We start from the raw sequence: 8,136 nt of genomic DNA on the forward strand, positions 1-8,136 counted from the left end.
ATCTTTTTGTTTCTTTGTCTGTTTTTATTGATAAGGTGTTGCACAGGACAGTTTATATGTAATGTCTTCAATTAAATTTCATAGTGAAACTAGGTATAAGTTAAGGATAGCAGGTCAAGATGATCATAGATGAAAAAGGAACCTGAATTCACATGTGGTGAATCTTAATGAAGGGATGAGTTGGAGCGGGAAGCTGTAACTTATCAGAAGGACTGTCAGCTTTTATAGTTCTTTTTCAGAGAGAGAGAGAGAGAGAGAGAGATCATTTCTCTTAATGCAAAGGACCTTCCTTTCTTAACTGCTTCTTGCATTGCTAGGTTGCTCCTTTGCTTCTTCTGATAGGAGGGCTTGTGTTAAATCAGTCCTCTGTTTTGCTACAGTACTCTATATTTTAAAAAAAATAATTTTTAAATTAAAATTTTAATGTATATGTGCAGTAAGCACATATACATTTTAAAATTAAATCTATTACTATCACTATTCTTTTTAAAACCAACACAGTCAATGAAATAGAATACTTTATGGTTTTAAAATACTGAGTGTTAGTATTTGATGAAGTCCCTGATTTTCATTTTCTTTTTACACTCCACTATCTAAAAAATGTTATCAGGTCTCACATATAACTCTTTCTTGCTTTCAGTATGAGTTAAAATGATATCAATAACCTGAACAGTTTGCAGATAATGTATCCTATATCCCAGCTTTCATTCTTAAATATTAAGCATCTCAGTTCAATAATATGTATACACGGTGTATGCTAAGTCGCATCAGTCATGTCTGACTCTTTGTGACCCCACAGACTATAGCCTGCCAGGCTCTTCCGTACATGGAATTTTCCAGGCGAGAATACTGGAGTGGGTTGCCATGCCCTCCTCCAGGGCATCTTCCTGCCTGGGAAGTCTCCCGCGTTAGCCGGCACGTTCCTTACCATTAGTGCCACCTGGGAAGCCCCATCTGCTGCTGCTGCTGTCGCTTCAGTCGTGTCCGACTCTGTGCGACCCCATAGACGGCGGCCCACCAGGCTCCCACGTCCCTGGGATTCTCCAGGCAAGAATACTGGAGTGGGTTGCCATTTCCTTCTCCAGTGCATGAAACTGAAAAGTGAAAGGGAAGTTGCTCAGTCGTGTCCAACTCTTAGCGATCCCATGGACTGCAGCCTACCAGGCTCCTCTGTCCATGGGATTTTCCAGGCAAGGATACTGGAGTGGGGTGCCATCACCTTCTCCGGGGAAGCCCCATATGTATACATAATATATCTAAGTAATGAAATAATCTGTCTTCCATAATTCCAATCATGTCTGATGAAGAAATCAGTACCAGCTACCCAAGAGTTTTCCTGGGATGCTTATTTTAAACATGTCCTGTGTGCTCATCTCTAGTCAGTTCAGTTGCGTAGAAGGTAGTGATTTATTTGGTACAAACTACAGTGTGTTAAGTAGGATGAGGCTGAGTGGCTGTAACAAACAAGCCTCAAAATGCAGCCCTTCAAACAAATGCAAAGGTAATTTCTTTATAGAGTAACAATCTAGGTGCGTGGGGCTCCACATTTGGAGATATTGAGGGAACTGGGTTAGCAGGCAGCTCTCCCCTCTTAACCTGTAGCTTATGAGTCCAGTCCTTGCCACTCACATTGTACTGTTGAGAACATAGCAACATCAGCCTGTTAGAAACAGAGGAGGTGGAAAACATGATTACCTGGGCACTCAGGTGTTAGGAGGAAGGCTGTGTGAGGAGACAGGTGGCGATCTCTAAAAGACATCATGAAATAGGCTTGCTGAGGTTTGGGCCTACAAATGATGCAAATATTATTGTGTGTATTGTAGGTGACAGACCATCAGAATCTACCTAGGATCAGGGGTTATGGAGCAGGGACAAGGTGGGCATCATAAAAGGGATGTATCAGAGATCAGAGATGCCACTGAAACAAACCAGACGCAAAAGCAGGGAGATTTCATGCACCCTTTCACATAACAAAGTTGTACCGCTTAGCGAAGAAGATTCTTCTCTACCCACCGTGAGGGCGGTACATTGTGAAAATGATGGGGTGAGCCGGGACAAACAACATCAAGATGGGAAGTAGCAGACATTTCTGAAGTCACTGTTGATGTCTGTGGTGTTTAATGATGGAGGTAAGAGCAGAGTAAGCCCACCAGATGATGGAGATCAGATCTGCAGATGAAGGCAGAAATCAGAGCATATCTATGACTCAACCTGGGGATTATGAAGAGATGAGTCATCTCAATACACTTGTCATCTAATCAGAGATTCCAAAGACAAAGACTGAGTGCTTTTGCACTGTTGCTATTATTCATGTTCCTTGATACTATTGTCTTTTATTTCTTGTCTGAGATGGAGGAGTAGGAAGTTGTGTACTCAGATCTCTGACTATTCAAGATGAAGAAATAGGTTGAAAGTTTACCAGGGAGAACAATGAATGTTCTAAGCATTAAGCTCTGCTTACAGTGAGATGATCTTTAGGGAAATTTCCCATCACAGATAGAAAACTGCTAATTGAGGCAGTGAACGAACTCTATCAGATGGTCTCCAAATACAAACTCTATTTTGAAATCCCAAGTTCATAGTCAGATTCCTCAAAAATATGAGCTGAAAGTCGCAGACAGCAGATGAGGAAGTGCTAATTCATGAGTCCCACTTCCCTAGCATCATGGGAAAGCCATTCAAGCGTTGTATTTTCCTGAGGGTGGATAGAAAAAGTAGTTTCTCTGCATTTAATGGGCAGCATACTTTTCCTGTGTTTACTGAAGAGAACCATTACTTTACTTAAAAAAAAATAATTTATTTATTTTAATTGGAGGCTAATTACAATGTTGTAGTGGTTTTTGCCTTGCATCAACATGAATCAGCCATGGGTGCATATGTGTCCCCCCATCCTGAACCCCCCGCCCAACCCATCCCTCTGGGTTATCCCAGAGCACCAGCTTTGAGTGCCCTGCTTCATGGATCTAACTTGTACTGGTCATCTATATTTGCATATGGTAATATACATGTTTCGATGCTATTTTCTCAAATCATCCTACCCTCGCCTTCTCCCACAGCATCCAAAAGTCTGTTCTTTACATCTGTGTCTCTTTTGCTGTCTTGCATATAGGGTCATCGTTAACATCTTTCTATATTCCATTCATATATGCGTTAATATACTGTATTCGTGCTTCTCTAAGGGAACCATTTCTTAATGACTCAGTTGACGTCCACGGTTTGCTTTTGTCGTTCTATGCAGTTTGGCTTTTGTCGTTCTATGCCTTAGCCTCTGATATTGCTGCTGCTGCTGCTAAGTCGCTTCAGTCGTGTCCGACTCGGTGTGACCCCATAGACGGCAGCTCACCAGGCTCCTCCGTCCCTGGGATTCTCCAGGCAAGAACACTAGAGTAGGTTACCATTTCCTCCTCCAATGCATGAAAGTGAAAAGTGAAAGTGAAGTCGCTCAGTCATGTCCGACCCTTTGCGACCCCATGGACTGCAGCCCACCAGGCTCCTCCGTCCATGGGATTTTCCAGGCAAGAGTACTGGAGTGGGGTGCCATCACCTTCTCCGAACCTCTGATATTAGGACGTTTCAAATTATTCCACAATTTACTTTTCTTACTTCGATTGCCTTGGAGAAGTTTTCTCTCAACTTTATCTGGGAAAGCCAAAACCTTTATAAGAAGTGTACTTGCACGAACCTCTCCTCTGTGTAGGCAGTCAGGGAAAACGTGTTCAGTGTTAGATATTTTCAGCCCAACTGAGGAAGACAGGAGCCCTAAGCACTTCCGCCTCTACGCAGCTGCTGTTTTGACCTTTGGCCTTTGTTTTCTTCAGGGACGTGAAGCCTGATGATGTGAAAGCTTTCGAAAATGTCCTGAACGTAAACGACCAGTGACAAGATCTTTTTCAAGCATCAAAACACAGCTGCATGAGACTTTTTTGTTTAAGGCATTCTGAGACACTTCAGGTCTCAGTCTGGATTTTAAAGCAGTAGCGATGTGACCGTAATTCCTCCAGGACTGAGCCAGCGGACCATTCATCCCTGTGTATTAACACATGGAATTGATTTGAGAATTACAATGACGTTTGAACAAGAAGCATTGGGATATGAAAAAACACAGAGTTTTGTGATTTTGCATGTTGAATGACAAGGTTTATTTTAAAGCCCTTGCTTCTCCTCTTTGAGCCCAGAATTCTAACTGTATATTATTTTTGGATTTAAAGGGGGGAATAAGCTGTGTGTGTTTCTATTCTTCCCCATTAACTTAACTGAACAAGCAAACAAAATCTATATCCTTCTGTAAGAGAGGTTGCAGTTTAATTCAGTTTACTAAAGGAAGATATGTGAGTGCATGCTAAGTCACTTCAGTCACGTCCAGCTCTTTGCAAACCTATGGACTGTAGCCTGCCAAGCTCCTCTGTCCATGGGATTCTTCAGGCAAGAATACTGGAGTGGGTGGCCATGCCCTCCTCCAGGGGATCTTTCCTATCCGGGGATTGAACCCATGTCTCTTATGTCTCTCGCATTGGCAGGCGTGTTCTTTACAACTAGCACCACCTGGAAAGCATATGTATATGGATTCATATTTGTTCAATGAACAAAAGAGTAGATTTAAGGAACAATTATAGGTATGAGGATGCACACAGAATTAGGGAATAACGGCTGCTCTCATACTTCTCCTGCCTTATGTAAGAAGGGCAAATACTTATGTAATAATTGGATGACGATAAAACCATATTCAAATATCGTTGGCTATAAGGGTCCTAAGCAGGGTGAGCACACTTGATTGATGTCTCACAGAGGGGATAACATTTGTTTTCAGTTTTGATGACAAATAGTTTCTGAAAAGAGAGAAAGGGGTAGAAAACATTGCTAAACAAAGTACAAAACGAAGGAAGAGTGAAAAACATAGTTTTGGGGCATTGCTGTTGAGGACATGGAAAAGCTTGTCTTTCAATATAGGACTTGCCTGTTTGTTCGGTAAAGATATGGTGCTCAGAAGTTTCCAACTCTTTGCAACCCCAGGGACTGTAGCCCGCCAGGCTCCTCTGTCCATGGGTTCTCCAGGCAAGAACATTGGAGTGGGTTGTCATGCCCTCATCTAGGGGATCTTCCCCACCCAGGGATTGAACCTATGTCTCTAATGTCTGTCTCTTGCATTGGTAGACAGATTCCTAATCACCAGCACCACCTGGGTGGCCCCATAAAGATAGGGAGCTTGTAGTAAGAAAGGAAGCCTCCAAGTGTTGAATAAGGCAACTTTGCTCTTTCACAGGGAGGAAATGACTCTGTTTCCTATGAGAATCCCCATTTCCCTACAGAACCAGAAGCTGGGGGAAGTCTCACCTGGATCTTGCTGGGCTGCCTGGGGCTGATAGATCCTGACAGTCTGCTTAGGTGTAAAGTCCCCGACAGGAAGCCAGTGAGGATTCAGGAGTCTATATTAGGATCAGATGCCCATGTAGAGTTCAAAAGATCAGCGCTGAGTGAAAGGAAAGGGACCTCCTAGAAGTCCGAGTAAGTAAGGCGGGTTACAGTCGGGCACACTGTTCCTGCCACCTATACACATCTCTGAGGATTATTTCATGATGGGATTCTCTGTGAACTTCTCCTTAACTACGCATTTACCATCTACCCCACCAATGACCGGGTAATCTGTTTTCTCTTCTCCCTCAGCTATTTTGAAAGATATTTCATTTTGTCAGGGTTATTTTACTTATCTTTCACTCCATCAAACCATGAATGTTTGAGAACATTGGCCATGCCTTGGTCATCATTGTCTTAAGTCACCCAGAGTTAAAAGAAAAAAAGAAAGCATCTAATGGATTCTTAGAGAATGTCTAAATGACAGATTGAAAGAATTCAAGCAGATCCTGGAGTCAGTCTCTGGAATGACTTTGATTTGTGAACCAGACCAAGGTCAGCGGTTAGGTAGACCTGAGCCCTTAGTTGGGGACAATTAAGACCTAACTGGAAGGAAGGAATGCAGGTGAAAGATGCCAGGCATCCCCTATCTGTGGATTTCAAACACTTTAATGCATGTTTTTAGTATGCTGAGACCAGGAATACAATATGAAATAATTATTGAACAAATCTTATAAAGTTATTCAAGTAACTTACAAAAAATTTACTTATTAACCAGCTACAAATAGTAGTGTTGTGTTTGGAAGCATTACTTTTTGTTTTTGTTTGTTTGTTTGTTTGAATTTATAGCTGAACTTAAATATGTAACTCAGGAGAAAAAAAAAGTTCCTCTATTTGCATGCGTGCTCAGTCACTCACTCGTGTCCAACTCTTTGCAACCCTGGGGATTGTAGCCCATCAGGCTTCTCTGTCTGTGGGATTTCCCAGGCAAGAATACTGGAGTGGGTTGCCATTTCCTTCTTCAGGGGATCTTCCCAAGCCAGGGATCAAATCCTCATCTCTTTGCGTCTGGCAAGTGGATTCTTTACCACTGCTCTACCTGGGAAGCCCATTATTCTATTTATTAGTACTTCTGGTAAATGACAGACTCTTAAAAATAAGCCCAAAATTGAAGAATAATAGTAGAGAGTACAAACTGCATGGGCTATAGGAAGTACTAAGTATCTTTCCTTGAGGCATTGGGTAGAGAAGGGGCCAGAGAAATCCAGCTCAGAATTGTAGTGGACAAGATTGCTATCCCAGTGAGGGATCAGAAGCTCAAGTCCAAGTGTAACAGTCATTTGTGCTTTGGAAGGAGGAGCCTTCTATTTAGAAATAATAACAGAGGCTTCAGGTGATGGGCAGTTACTGAAAGACATGTTTTCTTACTCATACAGTGTAACCTGCAGTGGTACATATTTCCAAGTTGTTATTCTTATAACATACAAGGTTCTCTTCGATAACACTGGAAGTATCTATGTAATATATTCATTAGGCTATATTTGACCAATGTTAAAAAAAGAAAACCTTCATTTTAGCTCCAAAAGTATTTGGATGTATTATGTGCATGCCAAGTCCTGTCCAACTTTTTGTGACCCTGTGGAGTGCAGCCCACCAGGGTCCTCTGTCCCTGGGATTTTCCAGGCAAGAATACTGGAGTGGGTTGCTATTACCTTCTTCAGGGGATCTTCCCCACACAGGGGTCGAGAATGTGTCTCACATTTCCAGCGTTAGCAGGAAGGCCCTTTATTGCTAGCACCACCTGGGGAGCCCTGGATGTATTGTAGTTAGTTAGTATAAGTCATTCAACTTTTCCTGAGATGATATGGATGCCAAACATTCACTGAATAGATAGTAATATTGTCATATCAAATTGTTTTCCCTTTTGTACACATTTGTGTGCTTGTGCTACCCTTGGTCTTTGATATGAACCATCGAATATTCCATGTTGACAGAAAATTATCATAAATATAGGGACTGAACTAAGGATTGGGCACACAAAAAACAGAAGTCACCAACCTTACTGCAGTTTCAAATGTGCAGTTCTACCCCAAGCCATACACCTTATTTTCAATCTAACACCAAATTTATTTTTTTTTTTCAAATCTATCCCACTGCCTGTGTTCTCTATCTCATTTAGTTTAATCATCACCAATACACTCAAAAATATGTCTCTGTTATCCTCACCTACTCTCTGCCCAATTTTTTCTGCCTTCAAAGATTGGGCACCATGTTTTACCAAGTTAATTCTTCAATATATTTTACATTTGTTTCTGTAACTCTACATTTACTATTTACTGACTCAGTTCTTTTCTGGATCCCCTACTGATAGCTTGTTATAGGTCTGTGTCAACTTATTTCTTGAAAAACTTGAAATTACTTAACACATATTATGCATAAATTTGTATAGAGGGGTAGTAATGCACATGAATAAATGGGAGTTCATAAATAGGAGATAAAATGGGATAGATAAACCAATCCTCCAGAATATAAAGTTCATCTTATTATCCATTTGAATTCAAAATTTTTTTTGCTCTTTATTTATTTATTTTTTTACTTCACAATATTGTCTTGGTTTTGCCATACATCAACATGCATCCGCCACGGGTGTACATGTGTTCCCCATCCTGAACCCCCTTCCCACTTCCCTCCCCATACCATCCTTCTGGGTCATCCCAGTAATTCAAATTTTAAGGACAAATGTGGATTTGTTCTGCAACTGATTAATCTAGAAGTCATGCACATTAC

At 41.3% G+C, this 8,136-nt stretch overlaps 1 long non-coding RNA gene across 2 annotated transcripts in view; it reads left to right on the forward strand.

The window, feature by feature from the left end:
* LOC147362036 (uncharacterized) overlaps positions 1 to 6,233 on the forward strand; it is a 233,028-nt gene extending 226,795 nt beyond the window's left edge. Inside the window, exon 5 of one of the 2 annotated variants that reach the window (XR_015137718.1) lies at positions 3,819 to 6,233. This is a non-coding gene — a long non-coding RNA (uncharacterized LOC147362036). The remainder of the gene's footprint in view (positions 1 to 3,818) is intronic. The other variant, XR_015137723.1, reaches the window with a different exon arrangement.
* Positions 6,234 to 8,136: the final 1,903 nt, after the last annotated feature.

Source organism: Bos grunniens, chromosome 12 (assembly GCF_055505025.1).
Source record: "Bos grunniens cultivar Pamir isolate PY7600 chromosome 12, Bosgru_T2T1.0, whole genome shotgun sequence".
Taxonomy (NCBI): Eukaryota; Metazoa; Chordata; class Mammalia; order Artiodactyla; family Bovidae; genus Bos; species Bos grunniens.